Raw genomic sequence first — 13760 nt, 5'->3', positions numbered from 1 at the left:
TACTTCCCCGCTCCTGCCAAAAGTTGAAAAGCATCCACTGTGACTATTTCTTTTCAGAGAAGTGAATGGCCATCTCTAGGTTTGACAAATGGACAAATGTCATTCTCTACTGGATACCTCAAGGTAGTATTGAGGACCTGGGTTTCTTAGTTTAAAGAAGATGGCCATGCTTGCTCAAGGAATTTCATTTATTTCCTTTCCGTTTCTGTCTTTATCTTTTTCTACCCTTACTTCATTTCCTGATTTATAAATTGGGGTTTAACACTACCAATCTAAAGAAGTTGCTGTAATAAATAAAATAAGTAAGGATGAGCCTGGGCAATGGTATTCGTGTATTCATAATTTCAATGAAATCATGCCTATATTTGAGAACCTGTGGTTTCTGGGCACTGGATTGGGTGGTGGGAATAAATTGCTAACAAGTTGGACAGAGTATATCCCCTCAAAGAACCTAGACACTAGGAAGGGATATGTACAAGTTACAGCGCAGGTAAAAGTTGTATGATGGATGTGCGTGTAATGTGGGAGAGGGCCTTAGCCAGGATTTTTGGAAGGAGGTGATCCCTTTAAAACATAAATCAGAGCATGTTGTTGCTCATCTTCTCAAATCATCCCAAAGTCTCCAATTTTACTTAGAATAAAAGTCCAAGTTGTCATAGTGACCTGAATGTCAAGGTTTTTTGTGATCTATCTTCCCCTTCCTCCATCTCTCTGACTTCATCTCTTCTGCTCTCCTTTAATTCAGTCCAGCCACTCTGGCACCTTGCCATTCCTTAAACACAGAAGGATATGCTTATCTCAGGGCCTTCATACTGCTATTTGTTCCATAAGGAATATTATTCTCCCAGATAGCCTCATAACTGCCCTCTTACTTCATTTAAGTTTGACTCAAATGACACCTCCCCAGAGAAGACTTCCCTGGTTACTCTGCCTATGTTTCAATATCCCCACATTCCAACAATTTGTATTACCCATACTGCTCCTTTTTTTCCTGCTTAGCAGATCTCTTACTATATGTCATCTTGTTTATTGCCTTATTTTTCCACTAGAAGTATAAGTTCCATGACAGTGGAGTTAATTTCTTTATGTTGCTCACTGTAGTATCCCTGGGGAATAGAAAAGTGCCTGGAGTATCTCAGGTATTCAATTAATAATTATTTAGTGACTGGATCAATGAATGAAGAGTTATAAAATACTTTCCAGATGAAGTAACTAATTGAAAACTAGGTTGAAATCTGAAGAATGAGAATAATCCCAGCAGAGAAAATGGGAGTCAGTGAGAAGGAAGTGGGTCAGGAAAAAGCATCTCAAAGAACAAGACCAGCCTCCACAAGTCCCAGAGGTAACAGGAGGCAAAAGCCTCCAAAGCACATCAAAACTTTGCTAAGGCTGAAGCATGAATGTCAAAGGTTTAGCCAGAAACAAAAAGGTGTGGTTGGAGAAGGTGACAGGGGCCAGGTCAGGCAGGATTTTAGTAGCCATACAAAGAATCTTCTCTTTAACCAAAGAGCAATGGAGGTTGTTCAAGGAATTTTAGTCAAAGGAGGGATGTTATTTGTAATTAAAAACAAAGTCACTTCCCAGGTGGTATGGCTAAAAACAAAGGGTCCCGAGTTTGATTCTGGTCAGGTACTTGTATTTTGGTTGCAGGCACATACCCAGTGGGAATTGTGCAGGAGGCAGCTGATCGATGTTTCTCTCTCATCGATGTTTCTAACTTTCTAGCCCTCTCTGTTCCTACCTGTAAAAAAATCAATAAAATATATTTAAGAATGGAAAAAAAAAAAGAACAGATTTATACAGGAGCAAGGCTGGAGGAAGGGAGACCAATTAGAAGGAAGGTGATGTTTGTTGTGAGTACCAGAGAAGTAATGATGGCACTTAAAAGAAATGGAAAGAGTCTAGAACCAATTAGAAGGAATCACTAATTGATATTATTTATATGCATATATATGTGTGTGTATATGTAATATGCATGATATGTTATTAAATTTTATAATTATAAATTATAAGTATTCTAGGGTGGGTCATGGAGAGAAAGATAAGTGAAATAGAAGAAAGGGCCAAAGATGATGCTTAAGTTTCTAGCTTGGGCACCTGGGAATAAATTAAAGAGTATGGTAGTGTAAAGATGGCCAACTTCTTTGACTCCCAATAATGGAGTTCTATGTCCCTTTCCTTAAATGTTGGCAGGATTTATGACTTCTTTGACCACCAAATATGACAGAAATGATGCTCTACCAGACTGGAAGATACTGACTGCTTCCAGTTACAGTATCTCAAACCCAAGGAGCCAAGGTCCCCTGACAGTAGACCAAGTTGAACTTCCAGGAAACAGCATCAACTTCCCAGCTGTGTTGGTGAAACATTTGGAGGTAAATCCTGCAATCTAGTTGAGTCACACAAGCTGACACTGTGTGGTGCAGAAATGAGCCTTTCCTGCAGAGCCCTGTCCACATTGCAAACTCATGAGCACAATAAGTTAGTGCAACTGATTTAAGCCAAATGAGAGAGGGGTAATGAGAAGAGAAACTGTCATAATTTATCTGGGTGGAACCACACAGCATTAAGCAATATATCCCCCTCTCCCAGTAATTCCTACTTAGTGGGTGGCAAAGGAAAATAGAGTGCTCTCTAGGATGGGGTACATTAGCACTTTGGGATAATCTTAGAAGAAGTTAATTATGATCAAAATTAATGATCATAATTAAATACTTTAGGATCACACTTTCATTTTGTTTAAACCACCGGAGGGAATCCAATACCAAACTAATATAAGGAAACCAGAAGCTTGCTTTAAAAAATATTTTGTCAGATTCCACAGTTCAGCTTGGGGCAGGACATATTGGAACCCTGAACAGTTACTCTAGTAAAGACAATCTCTTCATTTTATAAGTAGATAAAAGATTAAGTGAGTGCTTCTAGGATTGCCTAGGCCCATGGTTGGCAAACTGCGGCTCTTGAGCCACTTGTGGCTCTTTGGCCCTTTGAGTGTGGCTCTTCCACAAAATACCACAGCCTGGGCCAAACTATTTTGAAGAAGTGGCGTTAGAAGTTTAGGTTTAAAAATTTGGCTCTCAAAAGAAATTTCAATCGTTGTACTGTTGATATTTGACTCTCTTGACTAATGAGTTTGCCGACCACTGGCCTAGGCTATAGGTAGACACTGTCTGTGTATTACATTGGAGATCTGTAAGGGTCCACACCAATGACAGAACTCCTTATTAGAGACCAGCCTCTGTATGTGACAGATGCAACCGAATGGGAAAGAAGAACAAGCAATTCTTTGCTTTTATTTGAACTTTTTTTTTTTTTTTTTTTAAGTTAGTTGGATACAGGCAGTTTGTTTTGAGAACTGGAATTCTGAGCTGGAATGTGGATGGGATTAAAGTAGTTTTATTAGACAAAGAGGAAGCCCAGAGGGGAAAGGAATGAGAAACTCAGTGAATTCTAAAAACTGACATCAGTCTGACATACTTACCAAAAAGTGAGAAACCACCTCCGTAAACCTCAGGCAAGGACTTTATAAACTCAAGTGTCATTTCTCTTTATCATCCTAATTACCCTCTTCACTGCAAAGGAAGAAAACACACCTGCATTATAGACATAATGTTCAAATTATATCTGTGCCCTGGAGCTTAAGAAAGGTTAGGTATGTCTCTTAGTTTTTCATGAATCTCACTTAGAATTACCCAATCGGGCTATTAATTACTACCATTTCTTAAGTGTAATTATAGTCTTTTTAGGAAATGGGTTGCTGCAGATTTTTCTACCTAAAGACATAATCGAGAGTAATTCCTTTGTGGCATCTAAAACATGTTAGGTTGATGAACAGGTAAGTGGTTCAAAGGAAAGAGAAGTATTGTCATTATTAACCGTGACTCAGAATATGGCAGGGCCTGTTCTATGAAGAAGGCAAATGAATTCCAAATACCTCATCAAAAGATGTGGCCATTCTCACCACCTTTATGGCCTATTAAAAAGGACATTTTGGTGTCTTCTGTAATATCATGGTAGACATTACTGTTTGCTATTCCATTATATCAATATAAGGTCTACGTAATCGATTCCTATTTGAATATAGTTCCAAGTGAAATTCTATCTTCAGAGAGGAATTTAAATGCTATCTTTTTCTTAATAAAACGGAGATGATGCAATCCAGTGTATTTCATTGGTAAGTTTAAAGCATTTCCCTTATACTCTGTCTGATCTGTTCTACTTAGAAGCCTGACTACATTTTTTGCTTCTTTAGGATGATTTTATTCAACTACTTATATTTTAAATGGTTTGTCATATTGCTTTTCAATCTTGCAACGATTCAACTAAATTGCATTTTGTGTGAGTAAAGAGAAGGGATGGGTAGGGAAGGAAAGTAAATATTTTAACTCTCAACATGTTTCCAATCTATTTAAAAAGTTATTTTAAGGGTTCCATGTGTCATAAAATGATTATTCAACTATTCCTGAGGTTATATAACAAATATAAAACATGATTCTTCCCCTCAGGAAATTATCTCTTATATTTGGTTGGTATATAACACATATGAAAACAAAGAGACTCCTAGTAAAATTAAAAAATGAAAATTCTAAACAGTGGGAAGATAAAAAGTGGAAGAAAGTCTCCATGAGAGCATAGGGACTGAGATAGTTATGAACACATCACTCATTCATGTATTCACTCATCAAATATTTACAGAGTGTCTAACATATTAAGTCTGAAAAGCAAGACACAAGCCAGAAGCAAGACAGAACCTTGGCAGTATGACATAATCTTGAAGCGTGTGGGAGCAGGAAGAAGCAAGGCTGCCTGAGCTTGAATCCTGACCTTGCCTCTTAGAAACAATGAGGCTTTCTAGGGCTTTGGAGAAACTACTTAATACAGAGTCAATATCCATTTTTATAAACAGAGATAAGAAGAGTACCTGCCTTGTAGTATAGTTATTAGTTGACACGGGTAAAGCATGGCACATACACTGAGTGGCCAGATTATTATGATCTTTGAACACTTAATAACCTGGCTACTCAGTGAGTGTATATATCTATCTCTATCTCTATCTCTATCTCTATCTCTATCTCTATCTCTATCTCTATCTCTAACTCTGTCTCTGTCTCTGTCTCTGTCTCTATCTCCATATCTATCTAACTATATATATTTGAAGCCCAGTGCATGAATTCATGCATGGGTGGGGTCCGGCCAGCCTGGCCAGGGGGAGGGAACGTGGGAGGTTGACTGGCCTGCCTGGGGGTCGAACTCCTAGTCAAGGGGACAATTTGCATATTAGTCTTTTATTATATAGGATATACACTGAGTGGCCAGATTATTATGCATTCAAAGATCAATAATCTGGCCACTCAGTGTATAAGTACTATATAGTTGTAAGTTTACTCATGAGAGTACAGAAGAAGACAGGTCAGTGAAGAGGTAGACCTAAGCAATGAGGACTGGGCAGTGGATCCAAATTCATAGGGACTTCCTTCAGTCCCTTCATTGACTTAGTCTTAGAAGGCCCAGGCCCCAGAAAGAGGTCAGGCAGGTAGTCCTCAGCTCTCCAACTCGAGATGTAGGCCCCTGTGCTAATAACATCACTCCAGGTTATGAACAAGCAGAAGGCAATTCCAAAGCCTGCCAGCATAGAAACCAAGTTGAAATATGGCCTACCTTCTCCCTGCCTGGTTTCCCAATCTGAAGAGCTCCAGAACTACCCCTGACCCTTCCCAGAGAGGGTTGCGTGGGCTGCCAGGCTGGGAAATTTATGGATTACCTCATTCAATTCCCAGCAATAAACCTGTGTGATAGGAACAGTGATTCTCATTTTATAAATAGGAGATGGAGCCCCAGGGGGTTGAAGTGCCCTTGTCAGTGAGATTCATTGGCTTTTACTTTACTCTCTCAGGCCTAGAAACCAAGGTTCCTTTCAGCTGAGTTCTTGATCTTTCAGCCAACAGAGAGCTCAGAGTCACAGTGTTTGATGTCTGGTATGGTCAGATCCATGAGAAGAAGTGAATTTATAAAGCATCCAGGCTGATAGCCCAAACCTATGGATCTACAATTCCAGCAGGAGTAGAGTGAGGAAAGCTTCCATTGATGAAGGCATCACTTGGGTTAGTATTTTCCTGTCCATTACGACATAGCCTCATTCCTGATAAAGAGGCAATGTGTGCTGCATCCTTCCTAGCTTAGGGCAGGCCATCTAGGCCCCAGCTGGGGGATTTACTTACAAGAACTCACACACAGGCATTCCACAGACTTGTGACAAAGGTCCTAAGGAGTCACACAGCTTGATAGCCCTCCAGGACCACCCAGGCAAGGGCAGGGCACTGTCATTGAGCTGCCCATGCTGCGCAGCATTGATTCCCACCAACAGGAGGCCACTCTAGCCCAGCAAGTTCTTCCCTGCTATGGTGGGAGCTGTGTTTGTTTTCTGAGGCCAAGTTCAGACACAAAATAATGCATGGTGTTCTGAGACATCAGTTGGGTGCCTCCATCAGTTCTTTTTGGTGTGTTTTTAACACTCCCTGAAAGTAAAACTTAATAATTTTGGCTTCTCATCATTGCCCATTGGAGGGAAGCTGAACGTGGCTAAGGGAAGTTTTACCACGTAGCTGTAGCCAAATACGTGAACTTTTCTAAACCTTCTATAGTGCTGAGCAGAGACTTTGGGGCTCAGCTCTCACTTTTGATGGAGGCCCGTGTGTTTAGTCATGTCAGATGCAATTAGGTATAGCTCATCTCCCTTCAATTCCCCAGGGATTTATTACATGGGCCCTGGCAGGCTTCCCTTTCAAATAGCCATAGATTTTCTATTCAAATCAGTGTTCAATGATCACTCTGCTTCTGGCTTTAACTCTGTGCTGACTTTCTGTGCACATGGAAATTGAGGATGGGAAGAGCGGGAAAAGTAGACGAAGATAAAAATAATTTTGTAGCATATCAGGTGGCCGAAGGTGACATTGTTTTTCAGCCACCAGCCTGGCTTCCACATTCCTCTACCCACCAACCTGGATTTGAGGGAGGACATACACACATTTTCTCATGATGGAGGCAGGAGACGCACTTCATAATGCAAAGCTTCTTTCTGTCACAGCACAAAGTAAATTGATCCTGCATCTTAAAGCAGAGCTGGGCATGGTACAATCTGCAGAAGTCCACTGGCTGGCTTTCCACTTGCTAACATACAGTTTGTGTATTTATCATCCCCAACAAAAGTACAATGTATGTTCCACTCTCAGGAGACCAAAAAAAAAAAAAAAAAAAAAAAAAAAAAAAAAAAAGGAGAGAGAGAGAGAGGTTGGATTGTAAAAAATTTAGTTCTGCTTAGTTCTGCTAAGATTTTTTTTTTAAATCTCACTTATAAAACTTATAAACAGACTTGGAATATTTGAAAGAACTTCAAAATGACTTTAAAGAACTTCTATTTGCAAATGTAGGTATATTTAAAATCATTTTCACAGTTTGCTTTTCATCATCAGATTTCATGACAAAAAAAAAAAAAAATAGGCTTCTGTGCCTTTAAAGTTCTAATTTGCTTTAAAAAAAAAATAGAAAAGCACAATGACCAATTGTCTTCCAAATCAGCTACACTCTGTATATACCACAATTAACCTGAAGGGTTTATGATGAAAGAATAATGTAACCCCATCATGTTCTCTAACAGTGCTGAATCATTTCTGCATGAAAGATCTAATCAAACAGGTTTATTTCTCATCTCTTCTCAGTCAGGTTTACCTACTGCTATTACAGCATTTCACCTCTACATCCAATCCATTCTCCTGTGAGTAAATTTATTTCTTTTACAATTTAATTGGGAAAAAAATAGGTCCATTTCAAATGTCAAATCTATATGTGTAGATGTTATGTCTGAATTTAAAAAACGGTTAATGTCAACATGGGTGAACCAACAGACACATATTCTAAAAGATAGGTCAAATTAACACTGTTCTGGAAGAATACTTTTCCTTATATGCCAAAGGTTATATTCATTAAGTTTGAAGCATTTAAAAAGTGCATCTAAAGAATCATTTGATGAAGATAAAGTATGGTGGGTCAAAAGGGGCAGAATTCGAGGTGAGAAAGTGTGGGCTATATGACAGAAGCAGCTCAGTCCAGAAGGGGTTTTGAAATAGGAGCATAGTGTTTGAGCCTGGAAGAGCAGGTTGAATTTAACACATGGGGAGCCTTGAAAAACAAATTAAAATTTTGCTGGTTAATAACAAGGATAGATGGTGTTTTCACTTTAGCCAAACAACTGATTGAAATATAAAAGCTTTTGTCAAACAAGTTATTAGGTAAAAATGGAAATGTTATTTTGACAAATTTAAATGTTTCGTTTGTTTTAATAAATGTGGACAAACTATATGAATTTATGATTGTATATTCTTATGATCTGCAATTCTGAGTCTGTCTTTATCTTGTAATGTTTCTCTACATATTATTTACTATTCCTCATCAAACAACTAATAATGCTTATAGCTTTTATTTAAAGGCATCTAGTATCAAATGACATACAAAAGGGAGGACAGAAACTCCCTAACAATAAGAAAAACATATGAATGTGCCCCCAGCAATCCTGCTTTGACACCATCCATGCAGTCTTCCATGGTGCTGCAGTGCTGCCAGTTAATCTTACCCAGTCTCAGATTCTCCCTTAAGCACAGATGTCATCAAGGTCAAGCAATAGTTGGAGTGTTCAAAGGTGTCTCTTCAAACCAAGGAATGTCAAATAGCAACCATGCCTATGCTTATGCACATGTATCTGTGAGGCAACTGAAAGCAACATGTCTAGACTATTCTTCACTGTTTTTACACAGTGATTCTCCTTTTTTAATGGCCTTTGAAAAATAATTGTAGGCATTTTTAAAAAGATATATATAAATGTATCTTTCTAATCAGTGTTAGAGAGAGGCAAGCTCAATGCAATATTGTATATGGCTTAGTATTATCTTTCACCTTAACAGATTGCATTCAAATCCAGAAGTTTATAAACAAATTATGGTCCACTCAACAGACACATATTTAAAATTGTTCTTATCAATTAAAGCTGAAACAGTAATCAATGCTTACTATGCTCTCCTGAATAAATTAATAGAAGATAATCAATTTATTTACCTATTTATGTAATCATGGCATTTTCATTTCAAATCTTATTCTAATGTGAAGCATTATATTTCATTTTCAATTCTCAATAAACAAGAAGCAATTTATAAAGATCAGTCTATGTCTAGTAAAAGTGAATCTAGTGATTGACTCAAGTGACTATAGATATAGACAGATAAATTTCAAAAAGGATTCTGAAAAGAGAAACTCAAAGAGATCTGAGTTTTTATGAGTGGAAAGTCATGATAAATCTAAGTACAATATAAGAATGATTCAATAAGTTAATATATATTTACTAAGCTTTTCCTATGTGCCATCCATATGCTGAACACATTTTATAGATTGTTTTCATGGAGTACTTGCTAATTTCCAAGCACTATATTAAACCATTTTATTTATATTATTTAATGAAATCCTCCCAACAATCCTATGAGGTATACTGATTATCCCTATTTTACAGGCATAAAAACTAAGAGCCAAAGAGGTTTAATAATACACCCCAAACAATATATACACTATTCATTTTCTTCTTGTGAATAGACATCATATGAAAGAAATTGTTTATTTATTCACCTTACCCATTTCATTTTCTTTCTGAGCATACAAGTTTACGCAGCATCCTCTGCAGTTAAGAGTGGTCATGTGACTAAGATATGCTCAATGGAATGTGGGGGAAACGTGTTAAGTGCCACTCTCAGGCTTGGACCATTCTTTCTCTTCCCTTTCAATGCCCATAACTGGGAAGCCATCTGTTGGAGACAGCAGAATCTCCATCAGTCTTTGTTCCCAAGTGGATGCATAATGTAGGTACTATTCTCTTCCTTATGGCTATTTAGTTTGCTGTAAATAAGACATACATACATTTATATTATAGTAAGTTATTGTGATTGTAGTGATTATTTATTGTAGCATCTAATATTTAATTAATAATGGCTGCTTTCTACATTTAGATATTTATATCAATGTCAAATACTACTTTACCATCAATGCAAAATCCAATTTCTTCAAATGTTTTCTCTTGTTCAGAAAGTTAGCTTTCTTAAAGCTAGAAGCAGTCAGATCCCCTTGATTTTTTTCTTAACTATCTTACCTCTTTAAATTTCATTAACAAGAAGACTTATGCAACGTGCAAAAGGAGGAAGAAGGACTGATGGAAACCTATTGCTCCTCTGCAGAGATAGGCAGGCATGGCTTGGTCAAATCATCCTCCAGAGTGCTGCAGGCAGCTTGGCTGTCGCTAGAGATCTTGTGAGATTCCTATATCTGGAATCTCCAAATGGTACCTTTCCCTGAGCTTTGATCTTCCAATCCTTCCAATAGTTTAGAAACTAATGTGAAAGTATGAAATCCCTTACAGCTTAAACAAGTTTCTGTTTCTCTAATGAAACTCTGGGATACTTTACAATCTCTTCTTCTCGAGGCAATTGATTGTTGGTTATTGCTGTTCAAGTTAATTTCTATGTCCCAGCACATATCCCCTCCAAAGTTGGCAGTAAATGGAACTCAGGCTATAAAAATTCACTATTATTAAAGTCTTAAAGTTAACAACAACTATCAATAAAGGTCAGACTACTTGGCTATGCGACCTATGCTTAGAAGGGCCCACCCATGGTTTAATCCTCTACTGCTGCCTTCTTAAAGTTCATGATAATTTTTGAACAAGAGGCCATTTTCATTTTACATTAGGTCCTGAAAATTATATAGCTGGTTCTTTATCAATGATGACATTTGACCCAGAATCACAGGAAACATATGCAAAGACAGAAATCCAGCTAACCCCTTTTGCTTCTATAGTTTATTATGGCAACACATAAAGTACAATCCTGCATCTAACCTTAATGGCCCTAACAACATGCTACCTATAACCATTGTATTACTCTTTCAATTTAAGTAGAAACTTTAAAAATGGGATACAAATATGTTGAAAAGAAAACACAGGAATTTAAATTTTTCTAATGGTTCTTTGGGTGTCTAAGAGTAAAGACAACTTAATGGTCTTTTTCAGATATGCTAACTTGGGCCCCAGACTCTAGGCTGGAGTAGGGTTTGAGAATTCAAGTTTTCTATATAATAATTTAAAAAATAAGGACTTTATTATTAGAGTAGTTAATGATAGGTAATTGTATGTCTGGGATAGAAAATATGGGAGAGAGATGGACCTTTTCAACATGGAAGTTTGGGGACCTAAAATAAGCTAAAGTCAGTGAGAATGACTTGAGGCAGAGAATGGCTAATGCATTTCTAGGCACAGTGATACCTACATTCAAATCTACTGTATTGCTTATTCTATGTTTAGATGAAAACCAAATCCTTTACTCTATCTCCCTCTCCATTGCCACCACCTTTTCTCCAACACCTACCTTTAATGCCAATAGTGAGTGGCCTTCCTTTGTGATGTCTTAAAGGTTTGACGGGGCAGAACAAGGCAGAAAATGCCCAGTAGCCATTAAAGATGAGCCCATGAGCAAGGATTTGGGAATGGGGATATGCCACCACAACATTAGGCTTTTCAGACATGGGGGCGATATTAAATACAACAGTATCTGTCTCAAAGTATTGAGTGGAGGCTTACGCCATTTTCTTTGCCTAGGAAAGAAAATGGTGGCCTCAAAAGTCTGAGACAGCCGCCACCACAACATTAGGCTTTTCAGACATGGGGGCGATATTAAATACAACAGTATCTGTCTCAAAGTATTGAGTGGAGGCTTACGCCATTTTCTTTGCCTAGGAAAGAAAATGGTGGCCTCAAAAGTCTGAGACAGCCGCCACCACAACATTAGGCTTTTCAGACATGGGGGCGATATTAAATACAACAGTATCTGTCTCAAAGTATTGAGTGGAGGCTTACGCCATTTTCTTTGCCTAGGAAAGAAAATGGTGGCCTCAAAAGTCTGAGGCAGCCAGTATATGCCAATATTTCCCAAAATCGGAATTACCTCTGGAGGTAATGGGAAACACATGGAAGAAATCTACATGAAGGGTGTAGATAGAAGGCTGGTTCAGGGTTAAGCTGTGAGGTAACCTACTGAATGGGACCTAAGCAGAAACAGGATGCCAAGGCCTGGAGCAACTTCCCACTCAGAATACAGGTTCTTCCATATGCACAAAACTCACTTTCCAAATATACTAGAAAAAAATTTCAACTGAAAAATAATTTATACTTCAAACAGAATGTCACCTGGCACATTTTCAGTTCCCTAACCAGAAACAAAAGTATCAGTTTACGAGCCTGTCTACGTTTCCAGTAGCAAAATGTAAAATCTACAGTGTTGTGTATCCTTTATGTAAAGAACATCCCAAAAAAGGCTCACCCTTTCCAAAAATATAACAGCACATCCTCGTTTCAATATTTACAAGGCAACTATCAAAATTGTGCCTTGAATCACCAAGTTTCTCCAGGAACTCAGTATTTAATTTATGAGTAAAATGAAGCCTCTTAAAAAAGCATCAACTGAAACCGGTTTGGCTCAGTGGATGGAATGTGGGCTTGCGGACTGAAGGGTCCCAGGTTTCATTCATTTACCTTTGTTGCGGGCACATCTCCGATGGGGGTTGTTTCAGGAGGTAGCTGATCGATGTTTCTCTCTCATTGTTGTTTCTAACTGTCTATCCCTCTCCCTTCCCCTTTGTAAAAAATTAATAAAAAAATATATATATTTTTTAAAAGGCATCAAGTAGGGCCACCTATACACCACCCTTGGAGAAGGCAAACAGTAACAAAAGTCAGATTGCTCTCAATTATATACATTGACAGCCTCCACATCACAGAGTTTTGAAATCACAGGATAGGGAAAAAGTTACCCCAAGACAGAGGTAATAAATATAGTTTGATAGATGCTACATTTATTCTTTCAAATCAAACACCTTTGATTTAACAACTCTTCAAATAACAACTGAGTGATATTTGTTCTTCTTCACAAAGTTGCAATAACACCTTAACCTAAAGCAAATTCATATTTATCCAACATACATACACTGTGAAAATTTGCTTACTCTCTGGATAAACACTCAGGCATGCCTTCCCACTCACATTCAGAAGCTAATCTCATATAAGTGTATATGACAAATATCACAAATACTGAAATGCTTGCTTTTATACTTACAATCTTTTTTTAGAATCCAAATATGTAATAATAGTAGGGATTAACTGTATTCTTCTTTAAAAATACAACTGCATACTGACAATTCTCGGGGGGAAAGGGTTGTGGGGGGTGCAGGAAGAGGTTGGACAAAGATCTTACACCTATGGACAAGGTCAGTGCAGGGGAAGGGGGAGATCTGGAGTGGGGTGGGAACCCGGTAGAGGAGAGCTATGGGGGTTGAGGGGAAGAGGAACATTAGCAATAATCTGGACAATAAAGATTTAAAAACATAAAAAATAAAAATACAACTGCAGTATTACAGATTAATTGTGTGGTTTTTTTTTTTCTCCTGGATAATTTTATGTTCAGGTCTATTTAGTAACTATGAACATGTTTTCTACTAAACTATGAATCACCAAGAAATCACCCAAAAATTGTTCTGTTGTTTCAACTGAAACTTTAAAAAAAATCAGCATCTATAACATTGAGGAGATTAAATTACCTCTGTTTTTTTAATTTCAGCAAGCAGTGAAGTATGTCTACCGGGTGGATCCTGTGCCAACTGGCAAACAAAAGGCTGAGGGC

At 37.8% G+C, this 13760-nt stretch overlaps 1 protein-coding gene across 1 annotated transcript in view; it reads right to left on the bottom strand.

Moving 5' to 3' along the window:
* MACROD2 (mono-ADP ribosylhydrolase 2) overlaps window positions 1–13760 on the bottom strand; it is a 1879699-nt gene that overhangs the window by 1076450 nt on the left and 789489 nt on the right. The window lies entirely within an intron of this gene.

This window comes from Pipistrellus kuhlii, unplaced genomic scaffold (assembly GCF_014108245.1).
Source record: "Pipistrellus kuhlii isolate mPipKuh1 unplaced genomic scaffold, mPipKuh1.p scaffold_m20_p_6, whole genome shotgun sequence".
Lineage (NCBI taxonomy): Eukaryota > Metazoa > Chordata > Mammalia > Chiroptera > Vespertilionidae > Pipistrellus > Pipistrellus kuhlii.
Note: the sequence above shows the minus strand (reverse complement) of the source record. Positions and strands in the feature narration are given on the sequence as shown.